The 21,555-nt window shown below is 40.5% G+C and overlaps 1 protein-coding gene across 2 annotated transcripts in view; it reads right to left on the bottom strand.

The window, feature by feature from the left end:
• The window catches only part of lrmda (leucine rich melanocyte differentiation associated), a 900,271-nt gene that overhangs the window by 494,742 nt on the left and 383,974 nt on the right, over positions 1–21,555 (bottom strand). The window lies entirely within an intron of this gene.

Genomic DNA, 21,555 nt, shown 5'->3' with positions numbered 1-21,555 from the left:
GGCCAAAGATTCTGACAAGAAGATATAAATGTAAGGTGGATCGTTAATGTGGAGAGGCAAGGAAGGAAGGCAGAGGGTCTGGGAAGCAATTCCAGAATGTGAACCTGATTAGCTCGAAGATGGCTACCATGAGATGAAGGAGTGAGTGAGAGGCAACGGGTCTAGTTGGAAAATCCTGAGTTCTTCCAGGGTTTAAGAGATTGCACAGATAGGGTGAGATCATTCTGGGACCTGAAGGCGAACTTGATTTTAAAATCAAGGCTCTCTCGATTGAATGACCAAGTATGTCACAATGAACTTAGAGGCAATGGATGAAAGAAATTTGGTGCAAGTTAGAATATGGGTAGCAGATCTTTGCACGAAGGTTTGACATCTTTTAGCCAACTTCTAATCCATGCTGCCAAAGACCACAAAAAATTCTAATTTGCTCACCAATCTGCCCTGCGGGATTGAGTTAAATGCTTTCTGAACATCCAAATATACAACATCCTTATCCACCGCCTACATTTGTTAGACATGACTTGCCCTTAACAAAGTCATGTTGACTGACTCAAGATACTGATTTTTCTCCAAGTGAATATTTATCTTAGCCCGTATAAAGGCCTCCATCAGTTTTCCCATTATCGATGTCCAGCTGACAGGTCTGTAGTTTCCTGGATTATCCTTTGCCCCTTTCTTAAACAATAGTGTCAACATTTGTAATCTTGCAGTCAATTAATCCCGTGTTCAGAGAGGCTGGGAAAATTTCTGTCAACGGCTCTGTGATTTTTTCCTTTATCTCTCTCAGCAATCTGGGGTGCATCCCATCAGGGCCTGGGGACTTTACTACCTGAAGTGCTGCCATCCTTCTTACCACCTCTCCTTTACGTATCACAATTCTGTTCAGTTGCTCAACATCCACATTTTCAACTCGGCCACTGTCACCAGACTATTCCTACCCACTATTTGGAGGTCTATAATAAATACCCAAAAAGCTTACCCCCGTTTCTCATTTCCAACCATACAGCTGCCAATTCAGGAACCGAATCTCGTTCGAGGACAATGATAGCTTTTTTGACCGAGATTCTTGCATTTCCTGTCTTTTACCCATTCTGTTTCCTGTAAAAGCCTTAGAACCTGGAATATTAAGCATCCAGTCATGATCTGACAGAAATGTGGTTCAAGTTAATGTTACTACATCATACTCCCCTAGTGCAATTTCTGATGCCAGTTCCCCAATCTTGTTCATTATACTTCATTTACACATACACAACTTAACACTGCACTTCTCTCTTTCTTGCCCATTGATTGTCTCTTTGTTCACAGTCAAGATTAGATTACTTACATTTAGATTAGATTACTTACAGTGTGGAAACAGGCCTTTCGATCCAACAAGTCCACACCGACCCTCCGAAGAGCAACCCACCCAGACCCATTCCCCTACACTTACCCCTTCACTTAAGACTATGGGCAATTTAGCATATTTTTGGACTGTGGGAAGAAACCGAAGCACCCAGAGGAAACCCACACAGACACAGGGAGAATGTGCAAACTCCACACAGACAGATGCCTGAGGCGGGAATTGAACCCAGGTTTCTGGCGCTGTGAGGCAGCAATGCTAACCACTGTGACGCCCTAACACTCAATACTCAAGTCTTCCCTTTTTATCCCCATTTCCCCATCTTCTCTTTTTTGCCCTCTCTGGAATTTCCAGACCTCAACCCATGAGTCAACCCACCCCACTGCCATGCATGTTTAAAGTTAAAATGACACAATACCAGGTTATAGTCCAACAGGTTTATTTGAAAGTACTAGCTTTCGGAGTGCTGCTCCTTCATCAGGTAGCTAGCTATCTGATGAAGGAGCAGCACTCCGAAAGCTAGTACTTTCAAATAAACCTTTTGGACTATAATCTGATGTTGTGAGATTGTTAACTTTGTCCACCCCGTCCAATCCCAGCACATCCACATCATTGCAAGTTTAAATTCACCCCACTAATTATTTACTCTATCAGCCAGGAGGTTAGTTCCCTTTCTGCTCAGGTGAAACCCCTCTCTTCTGAACAGCTTTCTGCTTTCCTAAAAGTGATCCTCATGTGCCAAAAATCTAAACCCCTCCCTTCTACACCATTCTTCAAACCACCTATTTACCTCCCTGGTCCACGTTTTGCATAAATAGTTCTTTGATACTGGATCTTCCATGAATCCCTCTTCAGCCATGGCAACTGAGCGGACTTCCCAGAATCCTCCTCAGTGCTTCTTACTGCTGCCTTCTGTTGTGGAAGAATCACATCAAATGGACCAATGGCTTCCATCAAACTTATTTTGTGAAAGCAATAAGTGCACACTGCTACCTATGATTCTAAGTCAGATGTATTCTGTAATTATAAAATAAAAGTGGCAGTTGGTATTAGAATTAACAAATTATCATGCAATTCTGCTTTACAAGTCAAAAGCTGTTTGTAAAACATTCACAAAGAACCAGCAGCAGCTTTCCAGGTGTTGTGACAACAGTACTGCTTAAAAGCAACTAGTAATTCCTTGAGAAAATTTTGATGTGGACAAAAGCGAGTTAGCCACTGACGTTTTGAAAATATATTTATTATTTTCAGGAATAACATTGTCACAATAAAAACCTCACTAAGGGGGCAAAAAAAGCAAGTTCAAATGATGTGCAACACAAACATAAAATATGTTAACTCAAATTAAGTCAACAAAAACCCATTAGATTGAATTGCCAACTTTTTGTTCTGTAAATACAACGTAATCCAATGTAAATTGTTGTGAACAAATTGGCAAAGTTTTTCAAACGTTGTCTGATGTGTTTTCCTTCTATAAAGCATTGAAATTTCCTGTAATGCAATGTAGCTCATAATGTTTTGGATACTGCTGGTGGGGATGGCCTACCAGGGGAAAGCATTAATTGTCAGGTCTCTGGCACTGAGTCTGGCATTGTGGCTCAGAAGTGAAGGGGGAGAATAGAAAAGTGCTTGTGGTGGGGCACTCAAGAACTAGACGGATTGACAGGAGAATTTGTGATCATGAACGGTACTCTGGAAGGTATGTTGTCTCCCTGGTGCCAGGGCCCGGGATGTTGCCGATCATATTTACCGGATTCTGAAGGGGGGGGGGGGTAGGAGGGGTGGGGGTAGGAGGAGTGGGGGGGGGTGAGTGAGCAGCTAGAAATCGTGATGCATATTGGCACTAATGATATAGCCAGGAAAGTAAATGAGAATCTGAAAAGTGACTACAGAGAGCTAGGTTGGAGCTGAAGAGCAGGATGAGTAGAGTAGTGATCTCAGGTTTGTCACCGGTGCCACGAGACAGTGAGGTGAGGAACAGTCAGCGAGTGCAGCTTAACACAAGGCTGCGAGGCTGGTGCAGGAGGGAGGGCTTCAGATACTTAGACCATTGGGATGCCTTCTGGGGAAGGTGGGACCTGTACATGAAGGACAGGTTGCACCTGAACTGGAGGGGCACAAATATCCTGGGTGGGAGATTTGTTCATGTGGTTTGGGACCGTTTAAACTAGTTTGGCAAAAGTATGGGAACCAGAGCTACATATCTGAGAAGGGGGGGTGGTGGATGTAGCTAGTGCAGTGACAGGACATAGTGAATCTATCACGTGATGAAACAAAGGGATCAGTTAAAGTGTGTCTGCTTTAATGCAAGGAGTGTCTGAAATAAGAGTGATGAACTTAGAGCATGGATCAGTATTTGGGACTATGATATTGTGGCTATAACAGAGACATGGGTTTCACAGGAGCAGGAATGGTTGATAGATGTTCCGAGTTTTGAATGTTTAAAAAGACCAGGGAGGGTGGAAAAAGAGGAGGGGGTGTAGCATTGCTAATCAGAGAGCCCATCACAGCTACAGAAACGAAGGTTGTTGAGGAAGGTTTGTCTACTGAGTCAGGATAGGCAGAAGTTAGGAACAGCAAGGGAGCTGGGGGTTTTCTACAGACCCCCTAATAGCAGTAGGGAGATTGAAGAACTCGTAGGCCAGCAGATTTTGGAAAAATGCAGATGATTAGGATTAGCTTAGATTAGATTAGATTCCCTTCAGTGTGGAAACAGGCTCTTCGGCCCAACAAGTCCACACTGACCCTCCGATGAGTAACCCACCCAGACATTTCCTTCTGACGAATGCACCTGACATTGTGGGCAATTCAGCACGGCCAATTTACCTAACCTGCACATCTTTGGACTGAGGGGAAACCGGAGCACCCGTAGGAAACCCATGCAGACATGGGGAGAATGTGCAAACTCCACACAGACAGGAATTGGAACTGAACCTGGGACCCTGGTGCTGTGAGGCAGAAGTGCTAACCACTGGGCCACCATGCCGCCAAATGAAACAGGGTTGTTGTTATGGGTGACTTCAGCTTTCCCAATGTTGACTGGAATCTCCTTAGTGCATATGGTTTGGATGGAGTCATTTTTGTCAGGTGTGTTCAGGAGGGTTTCCTTATTCAGTATTTAGACAGGCCAACGAGGTGAGAGGCCATTTTGGATTTGATGCTCGGCAATAAGCCAGGATAGGTGTCAGATCTCGCAATGGGAGAACACATTGGTGACAGTGACCACAACTGCCTCACATTTACCATAGCCTTGGAGAGGGAAAGGAGCACTTACCAAGGGAAGATACTTAATTGCGGAAATTAAAATTATGGTGCTAATTGGGAAGTAGAGATTGGGGTTGAAAATGTGTTGCTGGAAAAGCGCAGCAAGTCAGGCAGCATCCAAGGAGAAGGAGAATTGACGTTTCGAGCATGAGCCTTTCTTCAGGAATCATGCCCGAAATGTCGATTCACCTTCTCTTTGGATGCTGCCTGACCTGCTGCGCTTTTCCAGCAACACATTTTCAGCTCTGATCTCCAGCATCTGCAATCCTCACTTTCTCCAAGTAGAGATTGGGAGCAATTGTTGCTCAGAAAGGGCACAATAGACACGTGGAGACTGTTTAAGGAGCAATTGTTGCGAGTGATGCACAAATCTATTCCTCTGAGACAGGCAAGAAGGGGTAAGATTAAGGAGTTTGCACCCAAAGAGGAGCTTCTTGTCAAAAGGAAGAAGGCAGCTTACATAAGGTGGATGAAACAAGGATCTTGGATGTAGGTTTGCTCGCTGAGCTGAAAGGTTAATTTCCAGACGTTTCATTCCCTTACTAGGTAGCACCTTCAGTGGACCTCATGCAAAGCAATGCTTAAAATTCCTGCTTTCTATTTATATTTTTGGATTTCTTTGGGTTGGTATAGAGTGATTAAAGGCAGTCAGCATGGCTTTGTAAGGGTCAGGTCGTCCCTCACAAATGCTATTGAGTTCTTTGAAGAGGTGACAAAACAGGTCGACAAAGGCTAATCAATGAATGTGTATGTGGTCTTCAGCAAGGCATTTGATAAGGTTCTGTATGGTAGATTCATAAAGTCAGGAGGTATGGGATACAGGGAGATTTGGCTGTCTGGATTCAGAATTGGTTGACTGACAGAAGGCAGAAAGTGGTTGTAGATGAAACGTATTCTGCCTGGAGGTCAGTGGTGAGTGGTGTCCCGCAGGGCCTGTTCTTGGGCCTCTGCTCCTTGTAGTTTTTCTAAATGACTTGGATGAAAAGGTCGAGGGGTGGGTTAGTAAATTTGCAGATGACACAAAGGTTGGAGGTGCTGTTGATAGTATTGAGGACTGTTGCAGGCCGCAGTGCAACATAGACAGGATGCAGAGCTGGGCTGGGAAATGGCAGATGGAGGTCAACCTGGATAAATGCAAAGTGATGCATTTTGGAAGGTAGAACTTGAATGCTGAATATAGAATTAAAGACTGGACTCTTGGCAGTGTGGAGGAACAGAGGGATCTTGGTGTTCAAGTGCATAAATACCTCAAAGTTGCCACCCAAGTGGATAGTCTTGTTAAGAAAACATACGGTGTTGTGGCTTTCATTAACATGTGGATCGAGTTTAAGAGCTGCGAGGTTTTGCTACAGCTCTACAAGACCCTGGTAAGACCACACTTGGAATATTGTGTCCAGTTCTGGTCGCCCTATTATAGGAAAGGCATGGAGGCTTTGGAGAGGGTGCAAAGAAGGTTTACCAGGATGCTGCTTGGACTGGAAGATTTGTTTTATGAAGAGAGGTCAACTAAGCTTGGACTTTTCTCTCTGGAGAGAAGGAGGAAGAGAGGTGGCCTGATCGAGGTGTACAAGGTAATGAGAAGCTTGGATAGAGTCAATAGTCAGAGACTTTTCCCCAGAGCAGGATTGACTGGCATGAGGGGTCATTGTTTTAAGATATTAGGAGGAAGGTATAGAGGAGACATCAGAGGTAGGTTCTTTATGCAGAGAGTTGTGAATGCACGGAAAGCATTGCCAGCGGTGGTGGTGGAAGCAGAGTCATTAGGGACATTTAAGTGACTGCAGGACATGCACATGGACAGCAGTGAATTGAGGGGTGCGTAAGTTAGGTTATTTTATTTTAGATTAGGAATAATCCTCAGGACAACTTCGTAGACCAAAGGGCCTGTTCTGTGCTAAACTTTTCTATGTTCTATGTCTAGTTGTCCTGCCTGTCTGTAAATGTTTCTGTCACTGAGAAACAAACCGTGGGATCATGTATAATAACATGGAATTAATTTATTTTAAATGTATTAATTTTGTTTGGCCAAGGAGGAGTAAAGAGAATACTTTAGAACCAGCTCTTAGTTAAGTTGAAGAAATGGATGTGTATTGAAGAATGTTGTAATACATTCTTTTGAAACATTATTTTATGCTGTTCCACTTATCACCTAACCATATTAAAAAGTTCACAGTACGGTCAAGGATATTGACACTAAAGCTGTTAATTTGTTACTTAAATCTGCTTATTATGAAAATGGAACTGATGTTATCTGTGGTTACACCCTATTTTTCCCATAGGGTTAGTTCTCATTTATATTTATTTGAGCATGATGCACATGGTGTCATAATCCACAGACAAACTTGGTGAAATTACAGATCAAAGTGTCTGTAAAAATATCCCTTCTTAGCTTAGCATCAGTAAATGAACAGCTCACACCAGACTCCATATTGCTTACCTATAACGATAATACTGAGTTACATTATGGTTTTCTAGGAATCAAATTGCCTTACACATCAAGCTGTGAACTTCCAGCAAATGTTTGTCACCAATACTTTGAAGGGACTTTTGACAGAAAAGGCCTGCTCGTTGATTAAAGGGCTTGTCTGAATAACCTTTTATTTGAAGAATGATTCCCAGAGGGTGACAAATACTTTTCTATTACATTCAAGGCATAGATATCGGCATTCAAATTCATGATGCTAACATTGAGCAGATGTCACTGTTGGCAAGCAGCTTGACATCAACAGCAGGTTTAACGGGCAAAAACACAAGCTCCATTGGACCAAGACAAAAGTTCTCAACAAGTGGATAAGATAGAGTACATAGTCAACTCGACCCTTCCACAATAATCATCCAACAACAAATGCATATTGCTTCTATTTAACATTCATTTCAAATCTATTCCAGCCTCATCTTGCCCTTTTAATTCTTTTGTGAAGAAGTCTGAAGTAAACTGCTCCTTTGCATGCGAAGGACATCTACCAACACACAACCTTTCTAACCTCCACTGACAAGGAAATCCCAGAGCAAGCACAGTCACATCCTCACAAATGTGTTTCATGTTAATGGTGAAGAAGACTGAACCCATGACGCTGTATCAGACCGAAAATCAACATTAGTAACTCTTAGTGTAATTTAATTCTCTATCATATTGCAAAATTTGATTTAAAACAAAATTCAGATTCTGTGGCATCTCATAATGCTAGTTTACAGCTGTTCAAGTTATGTAACCATGTCACACTGAAGAATCTGATTGATTAACTTTGTGTTTAACCATGTAGACATGTCAGTTACTGTTTTTGACATGAAGATTTAGACAACATTGCTTTAATTCAAATAGAAGTAGCTGTAGGAACCTGTAATAAGTAGAACATAGTTCTTTGGAGCAAAACATATGCTGCAAAAAAGCAAAAAAAAAGCACAAAACTTAATGGTTATCCAATACGGTATATATATTGTGCCCCTTTAAAGATAGATGCAATATTTCTAGAAAACTGAAAACAAACTTTGAATGAATTCAACATGAGACAAAAATTATGAGAAAAACAACTTTGAAGGAATATAACGTGAAGACTTTGAAAGCCAGAAATGATGTTGCGTTATGGAGGAATTTAGGAAAACAAGTTCAGAACATAAAGGTGAATGATATGTCATTGTCTCCCGCCATCCCCCCCAACCACTTGCATTACAATTGATAAGATGTGAAAAAGGCAGGGTGCACGCAGTAATTGAAACTCAATGAAATGCTTGAGATAGGAGGAAAATATTAAAGGAATAATGCCTCTAGAAACTTCTAAATAATGACAAAGATTAATGATTTATACACAACTTTCCACTTAAAATGTGGCTTTGTTGCACCGAATTATTTTATGAGTTTCACTTTTAGTGCTCACATTTACTGGAACTGGTGAAATGGGAAGTTTACAATTAGGGTGAGTCAAGCTGGTCTGTAATCAACCCATGCCTGCCCAATGTCTTTTAATTTGATTTTTCTGTTCTGAAAGGCACGAGAACAGGGTGGATATGGGTGTGTCAGTACATGACTTAAGTCATCTTCAATTGCATCTTTTCTTTTTCTGTTTCAGGTTTACCTGGTGAGAGCTCTCTGGTAGTCACACACAATTCTGCGTCAAAAAGCATGGCGCTGGAAAAACACAGCCAATCAGGCAGCATCGTGGAACAGAAGAGTCGACATTTCTAATATAAGCTGATGAAGAACTTATGCTGAAACATCGACTCTCCTGTTCCTTGGATGTTGCCTGACCGGCTGTACTTTTCCAGTGCCACACTTTTTGTCTCTGATCTTCAGCATCTGCAGTCTTCACTTTCTCCACACAATTCTGCAATGACTTCCTCCATTGTATCTCCAATTACATTGATAAGCAGATCATCCATGATCATTTCCATTCCAGAAAGGTCATTGACTGTCTCATGCTGTCTGCAATGAAACTCTTCCAGAGCAGTAGAAATGCCAAATATGTAGAATGAAGTCAAAAATTGCCGCTTTCACCCAACGTCATTTGCCAGTATCCACCCTTTGTATTGAAAGTAGTAAAGATCTTCATCTTGGAACGATTCTTTGCTGAATGCCATGAAGTATTGAGATCTCATCAAAGCTTCCATGAGGTCTTTCAGATGTGTGCACATTCTCAACTTTTCAGGTTCATTCCACTGCAATTATGCTGGTAATCCAATTACCAAACATTTTTACTATCTTAATCACTCCCATCTTTTCAAGCTGCTCTATCCTGTATTTCATGTCAGATTGGAGAGCAGTTGGAATTCTCCTTGGAGCGTGCTGGTTTATTTTTATGTTCTTCTATTTGGAGCTGATATTCATCTGCAAGATGTTCAAATCATGCAAAAAAATTTCTGTAATTTTTTAAAGCTCTGTTCAGTAGTCTTATCACTTGATGCTCTACAAAATCGTTTTTGGTATATGTAGGGTAACCAATCTGAGCTTTAGACTATCTCAATTGAGATGAGTGGAAACGTGTCAGCGTTTGTTCAAAGGACTACTGGTACAGCAGATCTTCATTCTTCTCACTGCATCGTGCTCCCAGCTTCAATTGTCCACTTGAGAGGAGTATCATTCCATTATACGGTCTCAAGTTTACCTTCAATAGCTTCATCACTGAGTCGCCATTCTGAGCCACAATGCACAAGTCTATATAGCTCACGATGTTGCGTGTAGCAACAATATCTAACTTTACATTCACTCAATGCTCTCCTTTTCTCATTCTGTTGCAAACCATTGAACACCTTGGCACCCAAAAGCGCAAACCTGTTTGATGCTGTACAGTGAACTATCAGAATTATTTTCTGACATCTCTCCATCATCTGCCTCTATTGATCTGGGTTGCTTCTTTCCAGCATAATATTGGAATGCAAAGTGATTTGTGCTTTTGCAGTTTAGAAAACTTTCCCCCACAGTACATATTTCGTTTTCTTTCATATGGCAGCCTCGACAATATTTACATTCTGTACTTTGGCCTGGATCCTTTTTGCTGACCATTCTGCCAATATTGCTTCCTAAGTTCTGATGATAAACATATATCATTCACAAATATCATAAGAAGTGGGTTCAAGACCTTCAATATTTCTCCATTCTGGCTTCTCTGCTCCTCATTGAGGACTAGGGTGTGATACAACATTTTTTTTTCTCCAGCACTGAGGACAGAGTTGATGCACCGATTTGTTCAGGCTGTTTAGTTCTGTGACTCACTCAAGATTTTACTTTTGAGACAAGAACAAGTTACACTTCTCCAACTGCCTTTCATCTTCTCAGGAACAGAAACTGGGAAATTCAATACCACATTGTACTATGGGGTGAGTCAAAGTTACAGAAGTTTTTTTTTAAATTCTCTAATGATTACAACTGCAAGCTGTTTCCCTTAGAAATTTCCAAATCCATACATTTTCAGCTGCATATGTTTGACACTATATTCCATTTTTCATAGTTTCTGTATCAAGGCAGAAGACAACTGCACAGGTCTTATGACTACAGCAAGTCTCCATGTACAACTTACAGTTTACAAATTTATTTTTCCAAACAATAAAGATCCTGAAGACAGGAATGATGGCACGCAAAGAGTTTCACCCATCTAACTTGATCTGTCAAAAGTCATTGCTTGCATCTAATATCATAAAGTCAGACTTCCAAACATGGCCAAGCTCTTGCTGCTGCATAGCATGGAATGAGTTTCTCATGCCAATGCCTTACTGAGTAAAGTAAGAACTATTAGACTTAGGTGCAGACACAATGCCAGAGTACCAAGTAGTACGCTAGGTCCTTGGTGATATGTAAGCCTGTGCAGTATGGCTTTGATCGTTTTTTAAACCTTTTGTCAGAGAGGGTATGGAATATTTATTGCAGGGGAAACAGATGTGCCAGCTTAAGCTGATATGGTAAGTCATTCACAGTATCCTGAGTTTAGTTTTGGAAACTTGGTCTTGACCTTATTTGGGCTGTGTTGGGGTCAACTCATCCACCTTGCAGAAAAGGTGCAATTCTGTGCAAACGTTTTGGCTTTACTAAGAAGGAGTCCTGATTGTGGATGAAATAAAGGAGCTCTGCAATTCTTGTTTCTTTTTGTATCAAAGTGGTGACCATCTCGTGCTGTGCCTCCAGTGGGGTGCCACCTAGACCATGTAATTGCAGGGTTGAGGGCTGAAGAAACCCAGGCTTTAGCTGTGGCACCCAGTTAAAAATGAGTCATTTGGTCATTTATGTTACCAAGTAGGAAAAGCAACCAACTTACATCAAAGAATTCGCAGACACAGCAAACCAATAAGTAAATTGCACTTATTGTAAAAGCTCAAAATAATACACCATGGAGAGAGAACAAAATACAAATTTGGGGATACCTTTTCAAAGCTGAACTTGAGGAAATACTTTAAAGACTTCAAGGTTTGTGCGAAGAAACTGAAACACCTGATCGGCGGATCCAAACACTCCATACAATCAACACAGGAATTCTTGGACGCCATCAGGAATACACACATAGACAAAGAAGAAAGCATGATCTCATTCGACGTGACGGCACTGTTCACTTCGATTGACAAAACCCTAGCCAGAGAAACAATAGCCAACCTACTGGACATACAGAACAGAAAACAGGAGACGGAACCTATCAACAAAGACGGCATACTTAAACTACTGGACTTGTGCCTCACTACACACTTTACATTCAACAATCAGATATACGAACAAATCAACGGAACACCCATGGGATCACCAATCTCGGGACTCATAGCAGAGGCAGTTATGCAAAGGTTAGAACAAACAGCCCTACCACAAAATCAACCCAAACTCTGGGTCAGATATGTCGATGACATGTTTGTAATCATCAAAAACACGGAAATAGAAAAAACACATCGGATCATCAACACCACACTCACAGGAATCCGATTCACGAGAGAAGAAGAAAAGGATAGCCAACTCCCATTCCTAGACGTGATAGTACAGAGAACACCGAACGGAGAATTCACCACAAGGGTACACAGAAAAACAACACACACAGACCAAGTCCTAAACTATGAAAGTAACCACCCCAACACACACATACGAAGCTGCATCAGGACACTATTCAAAAGAGCCACAACACACTGCAGTACACCAGAACTGCGAAAAGAGGAAGAGGAACACCTATACAAGGTATTCGCCAAAAACGGATACCCGCGCAACTTTATCAACAGATGCCTAAGAGATAGACCACGGAACGAGGACATGCCACAACCAAAAGGACTAGCCACACTACCATACATCAGGAGCGTTTCAGAACTGACAGCCAGACTACTGCGACCCTTAGGACTCATAACGGCACACAAACCAACAGCCACGCTCAGACAACAACTTACTAGAACAAAGGAGCCAATACCCAACATGAGCAAAACTAATGTAGTTTACAAAATACCATGCAAGGACTGCACAAAACACTATATAGGACAAACAGGAAGACAGCTAACAATCCGCATACATGAACATCAACTAGCCACGAAACGACACGACCAGCTATCTCTAGTAGCCACACACTCAGACAACAAGCAACATGAATTCGACTGGGAAAACACTACTATCATAGGGCAAGCCAGACGGAGAACAGCCAGGGAATTCCTAGAGGCATGGCATTCATCCACAAACTCCATCAACAAACACATCGACCTGGACTCAATATACCAACCACTACAGCGGACAGCTGAAACTGACACCCGGAAGCGGCAAGGACAGACCACTATAAATACCGGAAGAAACATCAAAGAAGCGCTTCGCAGGAGGCTCCAGAGCACTGATGATGTCTCCTAGCCAGGGGACGAAACGTTTGCAACAAAAACTTCCAGCTCGGCGAACAGAACCACAATACTTTAAAGACATTGAAAATTTTTAATGAATGCAATAAACACAAAATTGGCGTTTGAGGCCAAATTGTCGATAAACTATTTGATAAATTATGTCATTTAGCATATGATTGGAGATATCTGGCTAATTAATTGAGTGGGTAAATATAAAAAGGAGAACAAGTGATTTGATTTGTTTATTGTTACAAAATACAGCAAAAAGTATTGTAAAGTGTCACCACTCTCCAGCGCCATCTTAAACACAGAAGAATAAACTAAATACATTAAAGGGAAAAAAAAATGAAGAACTAAACTGAAATAGTGTCCCACTGGACAGTCCCTCTTGTTAAGTGCTGAGCCATGGGCCTGGTGCCACCACCAGAATGGAAGTCGCTACTCTTTGCCTCCACCAATGCCTTCAACATTGAGTTCTCACTGGACCTCGCCAATGCAGATGCCATCAATGCTGCCAGGTAGCAAGCTGGCCGAACTTCACTCTGCCGCAGCCATGTGTCCACTTCAGGCCCACCTCACTGATGCAGCCACTGCTTTTGCTGCTGGGTTTCTCAGTAGACAAACTCGCCTCCCGCGCAGCAGCCACGAGTCTGCGCTGGGATTGTCTTGGCCATGCAGAAGCTACTGCCACGAGCATGTGCTGCTGGGCCCATGCACCGCCATCTATGCGCTGCTGCGACCAAACCTTTCACCAAGAAGCAAACTAAAATACAAAAAAAGAGAGAAAAGAGAAGCAAAAAGAAGCAGACTGAGTGGACAAGCCCCAGGCTCAGAAACCCTACTCCACTGTCATCGCACTGAACGAAGTAAGAATGTTGCGTGGAAGTAGCTGCAAGACTAGTAGTAACTAACTCTATCCACAAAGAAATGGCCTGTTGATGAAGAGTTTAGTTGTAGCAGCAGCATTGATGGCAGCGAGTGGGCCCACAGCACATGTCTTGGTTTCTGTCTCATCAACTGATCTGGATCCATATTGATGCTGGTTGCTCAGGAGCTGAGATTCAATACACTGTCTAAAACCAAGTTACACCCCAAAGTGCATTTTTTTCAGGTTTTTTTTTAAAGCAGTGATAATACTTTGTGAAGAAACAGGAAATTAGTAACTACATATTCTGAATTTGTATTTAGTTAATCATTTGCAAATGCAGAATTTTTTTTGTCAGTTTCACAACTGTAATGACAATGAAGACTGAAAGTCACACCATCATTACTACTGCCCATTTTGAGCCATCAAGTTAACTTCACATTTGCAAAGCTTTGACACTTTTCTTTCTGACTGGAGCAAACTTGATGGAATGAATGGCCAAATTAATAGAATAGGAGAAAGTGAGGACTGCAGATGCTGGAGATCAGAGCTGAAAATGTTTTGCTGGAAAAGTGCAGCAGGTCAGGCAGCATCCAAGGAGCAGGAGAATCGACATTTCGGGCATGAGCCCTTCTTCTGGGCTGCACTTTTCCAGCGACACATTTTCAGCTCTAATTAATAGAATCCCTACAGCATGCAATTTGGCCCTTTGGCCCTACAAGTCCACACTGACCCTCTGAAGAGTATCCCATCCAAACCCATTATGCATTTACCCCTAACCTACAAATCCTTGAACATTGAGCCACTTAGCATGGCCAAATCACCTAACCTTCACATCTTTGGATTGTGGGAGGAAACGAGAGCACCCAGAGGGAACCCATACAGACACGGGGAAAACGTGCAAACTCCACACAGACAGTCACCCGAAGGTCACTAGTGCTGTGAGGCCACAGTGCCAACCACTGAACCACCACACCACCCTGTAATTCTGCTCCTATTTCTTATATACAGAAACATTTCAAAATACTTGTGAGAACTGACCTTGGGTTAAACTACTCCATCAGTGTTTAACAAAACAGCATGCATCACTGCTAACGTTCAAACCGTGTAGACCTAAATTGGTTACCTATTATTCAATATAAATACTATATGGAAATTGGAAAAATTAAAAGAAAAAAAACTTAAAATATACATTCTTATAGTTAGTTAGAGATTAGTGATATATTTCAATGGATAATTGTACTTGGATGATAGTGGCTCTTTCCACAACAATCCTGTTGTTAAATAAGCTATTGATACAACTGGCTTTAGGAGATATTTTGCAATCCAGGATTTACAAAAAAATCAGTGTTGTACTCACTTACTAATTTCAGAGGTTGCTTATGAAAACTATCCTTTACACGTGCAGTTGGTAAATTCATGTTCATTAACAATTCTAGCTATTAATTAAAAAGAGGAAAATTTTCAGAACAAAAGATACCATTAAACCTACTATTCTAAATACCATAATTAACCAGTAACATGAAGCCTCAGACCAAAATTTTAAAAAATGTGATTTTGGAAGTGATCCTTCATCAACTTTGGAACAGTGAAAATGAGCAAATGTAAATGACATTAAGTATCTCAGCAGGTGTTTCTTGTGTGCACACCTTCTCAATTCCCTCAGACTCATTCCTTTAGAGCCAGAAATAGGCTAAAATAGACTGTTTTCATATTCATCGTATGTTACAGTGTATTGAAGGAGAGGCAAAGAGATGAAATCCTTAGGGTGGTCATATGTTAACAACCAAACATCCTCAAACAGCATCTTCCAACACACAACCACTTCCATCTTGAAGGACAAGGGCAGCAAGATATATGGGATTACCATCTTCAAGTTCCCCTTCTAGCCACTCACCATCCTGACTTGGAAATATATCAATGTTTTATCACTGTTGTTGGATCAAACCCTGGAATTCCCTCTCTAATGGTATTGTGGGTCAGCCCACTGACTGCAGCACTTTAAGGCGGCAACTCACCACCACTTCTCAAAGGCAACTAGGGACAGGCAATAAATGCTGGCACAGCCAGCGCCGCCCACATCTCATGAATGAATGAATTTTTTAAGAAGTCATTTTTCTAATCAATCAATCTGCTCAGAGATGTTGTTACACATCTCTGGAGCAGCTGGGAGTTGAACCTTGGTTTCCTGGTTCACAATCAGGTACACTAGTGCAGTACCACAAGAGCCCTATAAATTAAAATTGCACCAGGTGCAGTGGTGGGACTTGAACTTGTACCCATAGAGCACCAGTTTGAGCTGCTGCATTACTAGTCTAACACCTTTACCTCTACACCACTATCTTTCCCCAGAGTCTGAAAAGATTAAAAAGTAATTGAATGTCATAAGCACCACTCACGGTGATGACATCAGAGCAACTGGAGGGGAGAGTACCAGGTCCTCCCATTGCCTCTATATCAACACACACCATGTAAATATTTGCAGAGATGCAATTAACTATATCTTGTTTGCTTCAAGAGATTCTCTAGTTTAAATCAGAAATTGGCTACCCTTATCCATACTGGACTATGTGGACCCTTGGAAAACACATATTTTGAAGACACTGGTGACAGCACACACAGCACCTATGTGATAAGATGAGAATAAATGTACAAGGACCCTGAAAAACCTCTAGGGGTTTAACATATTCACTGCAGATTTGGAGAATATGTTCCTGTGGAACGTTTCAAGTTGTGGCGTTGCTTCCTTTCCACATCAAAGAAAACAAGCAGGTAAGGGGAAAAAAAACAAGAGCAAGGAGTTCCTCCCAAACTCCATAAAAACCAGGTAATTCATCACCGGTGCACTGCGGAGAACCATATTGTTCTACAATTACGCTTTATTAGAATGGAAGCTGATGACAAAAGTCTAAAAGGACATGTTAAATTATTCATCTTTTAGCCTAATATTCCTCATTCTTTAAATGAAGTAATCATCTAGTTACCATGAACAAATGAGGCAATCTCACAAGAGAAATAAGTTGAGGTTTCCATCTTTTAGGGGGTTAAGATATTTTGATTAAGAATCAAGTAATTTTCACCCCCTCTATTTAGCACATCAGCTGTTTTCATTATTTTCTAAACTTAGAAGGCTAAGATTTAAACTGGTCGCTGTTTCTCTACTAAAGGCATACCCACATACTACCCTTCTTCAGCACAGTACACATCCAAGTGTGCTGCTTTATTAAGTAAATTTATGGTCCAACCAATTTATCTTCTATTAACACAATTGAATTTGGAACATGTAATTTACCCAATATTTTATAAGCAAGAAAGAATAGATTGTTAAGAACGTAATAGATAAATAGACGTGATGAAAATTTTAGGAAGAACACTTATCCAAAAATATGAGTTTTAAAAATCAAGAATAGAGACAGAAGTGAAAAGGTGGAGGCAAGCTTAAAAAGCTAAAGGTTTTTGCTACAAGCAAGTGGAACAGAGAGAAACACAACAAGCCAGTATCAGGGCAAAGAAAGATGCAGTAGAGGATGCAAAGCTAGAGATTGAAAAGGTGCACTGTGGTGAAGCCAGGAAAAAACCATGTAGAGATGACAATTTTAAATTCTATGCAAATATCATTGCTATTATTACCAAAACTACCTTTGGTTAATGAAAAAACTCCAGGAAGGCCAGTATCCCATCACCAAGTCACCCTTTATTTACACATGCATATTACAGGATTACTAATCCAGCTAGCTCAGAGCTGGCTTCTAGAGGGAACAGAACCTCTGACACTTCTGTTTTTTTTCAAATGACTCCAACCAGACTGTCCACTTGGTTTTGAATTCGTGTGGGGGTACGGGTGAGGGTTGACCAATGATGGATGAAATAACTTCACAGAGGCCGTTATACTATCTCGAAGTCATATTTTATTTACACATGAACAACTCTTGACTTTGGAACCAGCTCTCAGAGTGACAGCATCCCTGACACTCCTGTTTAGTCTTATTTATTTATATTTTCTTAAACCCCCACACTACCGCCTAACTGCGGTAGTGCTTATATTTCCCCCCAGCACCCATGTTGGGTGTGTGCAGATGTGAGACACCATGAAAGACACAAGGCGCACAAATCTTTATTCAAATTTCCACCATCAGGAAGAAAAGAAACACCCGAATGGCCAGTAACAAGCAGTGCCCTTCACATTGAAGGGCAACACCTCTTTTTTTTCTTTTTGTGTGTGTGCAGGCGTGAGACACAGTGAGAGACATAAGGTGCACAAATCTTTATTCAATTTCCACCACCAGGAAAAGTAGAAAAACACCCGAGTGGCCAGTGACAAGCAGTGCCCTTCACATTGAAGGGCAACACCTCTGTTTATATCTGCCAGCCAAGACTCTGATTGGACCAGGACAACAGCCCCAACCAGGAAACTCATTATGAGATCCACCTGACTGACCTCATTTCAATCACGACAGCTAATGAAAACAATTATCACTGAAATGCAACACTTTCCCCAATATTGCTGGAATAGAAAGTTATTTAAAAAACCCAATTGTAAAAATTGATGGGAGACATCTCTGTTTGTCAGTTTACAAATAATGACCTAAAAGTACCAGGGAAATTTAAATCAGTGGTTCATTTTGGTATTAACTGAAGGTTTACAGAGAGGAGATGAAGCTTGAGTGTTTTCCAGAGGTTCTACTGTGCATTTGACAAGATGTATGTTTTCTTGAAATTGTTGTAGTTGGGTTACTATTTCAAATAACGTTCTGACTTGTTCAAAAATAGTCTTTGCAGTACAAATCCACATATTTTTATCTCAAATCTCAAAATATTACGTACATAAAAAAACCTTTAATTTCATCTGCTAGATGTTAGAGCTTGTGTTGTTGAAGAAATTGTGACAGACTGCTATAGTATACATTGGAAGTGGGAAACACTGCTACAACTGTGCATGGATTTCGGAGGGAATGAACATTTAAGATAGTAGAGTGAGTTTAATGAAGCGGGTTGCTTTTTCCTGGTTAGTGTGTGTGTTGAATATTGTGAACTCACCCAGTATTCAAACATGTTCCTGACTTGTGCCTTGCACATTCTTTGGGGAGTCAAACGGGAACTTGTTCACTCAATAAGTCCCAGATTCTGTCTTGTACTTACAGCCACAGTATTCGTGCAGCTGAACCAGTTAATTTGCTAGTCAATGGTAACTAACAAACTGCCGCTGGAAGAAGCTTCAGCAATGCTAATGCAATTGAATATTTAGAGAAAAAGAGTTATATTCTGGATGTAGGTTTGCTCGCTGAGCCAGAAGGTTAATTTCCAGACGTTTCATCTGTTTGGGTTTCTTTGGGTTGGTGTTGTCATTTCCAATGACATCACCACAGGAAAAGACAACACCAACACAAAGAAACCCAAACATATAAATAGAAAGCAGGAATCACGTACAGTGCTTCACCTGAGGCCAACTGAAGATGTTAACTAGTAGGGTGACAAAACATCTGGAAATGAACATGCCAGCTCAGCAAGCAAACCTACATCTAGAACCTCAACCTGAGCTACATATCTTCCCAAAACTCATTAAGTTATATTCTATTTTGTTAGAGATGGTCAATGTATAGCACTTGTATGCTCTGAATGTTTCTGGTCATTTATCAGTGCAAACCAAAAAGTTGTTCAGTTCTTATATCTGTGAACTGTTTGATTATAAACTTATAACATAGATCACATACAAATTATCCATTAATAAACATACAAATTTGGAGGAGGGAACCACATGATCAATTTTCAAGACTTCTAGCAGTTCACTGCTGTTCTTCATAAAGAGAAAATCCCAACCTCTACCATTAGCTATAAATTTCAGTTCTGATACCATCTGGGAAACATGTCCTTTCTAGCTTGTTCTGCACATTTATTCAAAATAATATAACCACATAGGTCGACATACATCATCCACTAGTTATGAATACTCATATAAAACAATTCTTCACTTACCAGCTAGGTTGACAGTGCTGGAGAAGTTACTAGTACTGTAGCCTAGCACAGACTTTGCAGTTATAATGAAGATGAAACTGTTAAAATTCCACTGAAATTAAGTACAACTTCTGGGGACCACACTTCAAATATAAAACTGCTATCAGTGATTCACCACTTCTCCAGAGGGTGTGCTGTTGAGACAGTCACTATGTCAGGACTGCAATCAATGGAGCATGCAATCAATTCACAAGTGTTTCCACTTCTATACTGTTCATCTCGTGTAAAAATCCCTTGAAAAAAAATTTGAATGAAGTTTTATTGAGTTTCTAATAGAGTATAAACTTTAAAATCACTGCGAACACACTGACTAGCACTGAGAGAAAAGTTGTGTGAAATATTAAAAGTTTCCAATTTCCAAAGATTTTTCAACAGTGGTTTGTCTTTTTTGGTTTCATACGTTAATCCAATCATAGTCATCTCATTCACTATCAGAAAATATAAATTAAAACTGAAGGATATTAAATTATTTCACCTTCTTCCTTGTCATGTGTGAATATTTCAATGTGATTGGCTGCTTTCCTGTTTGCAAACATTACTACAGCTGCACATCATGACATACCCGAGATTTAAGCTGTTGTCAGGAAAGGAGAAAACATCATCATGGATCTTGCTAGCAATTTCTTTGAAGTTGAACAGTACCAATGCTTTGCTGCCGTCTGTAAAATCACAGTCAGTTTATTCATATACCCATGTGGTTATTCATCGACATCCCTGGGTCTCTGGTAATGGACTAGAATTTTACAAAGATGTATCTTATTCCAAACAAATAATAAGATAATATGTATCTGGTAGAAGCAATGCAAATAGCTTTCAATTAACTCACCTCAGATAGCTGCAACAATAGTTGTTACCTACATCAATGAATTAAATCGTTTTAAAGTATTCTAATAATTTAAATAGCAAATTGGCAACAAATATGTATCAGCCTGCAGATTAAATAGTTCAACTACAGTCAGCACTTGTAGAAAGTTCAAAACATGACCAAATTAACCACCATACAATATACAATAGCAACCAATGGTGTTGGCCACCAATAGGATGTTGCCATCAAGCCGACTGACTAATCCTGAATGTGCAAACAAATATGCCTAAAGCCAATTTAGGATTGGCAGTCACCTTCACAACATGACTGGAAGTTATCTATGTGTAAACATAGCTCTGTTCTTTGGACAGAAAGAATATGTACACCCACTATTTCAACTTATAAAAAGAGCAACATCCATTTATTGGTTCATTTCTCAGGGTAATGCCCTGACCAGAGTCAACCTGCTTGATTTAAAATTTAAATGAACCTTGATGAACAACTGCCAATCAGCATTAATGGGTGCATTCTCCATGACGACACCCTCTATCAATCAGAATCACTTGCAAACCAATCAGCATTGTCCTCTAATGCAACATAAATGTCAGTATTCTTGTAAATTATCCTGAATGTAAGACAAAAATAGACAAACATGCATCTTCTTCAGCATATTCAAGTTCCGTACTGCTAAACAATGACTTGAATACAGATACACACACTCATCCCCCCCTTAAGAGTTCAAAGCAGCCACATGCCCAGAATGAAACATTGATGATGTCATCAAGATTTTTAAACAAAGTGCATAACTGTTTCAGATAATTGGAGTGGATAAATATAAAGCTTCAGTTTTTGCACTTTCCATAATTCCAACAATTATCAATAAGCATTTGTCTCAGCTCAGCAAATCCAAAAACAATGGTGTTTACTCCCCTTTTTGAACATTGCTGCTGGAAACAAAAATCAGAACCAGTTGCTAATTAAACTACTTTTCGATAC

The sequence above is a fragment of the Hemiscyllium ocellatum genome, chromosome 43 (assembly GCF_020745735.1).
Source record: "Hemiscyllium ocellatum isolate sHemOce1 chromosome 43, sHemOce1.pat.X.cur, whole genome shotgun sequence".
Classification (NCBI taxonomy): Eukaryota; Metazoa; Chordata; class Chondrichthyes; order Orectolobiformes; family Hemiscylliidae; genus Hemiscyllium; species Hemiscyllium ocellatum.
This window is presented reverse-complemented; position numbering and strand designations above follow the sequence as displayed.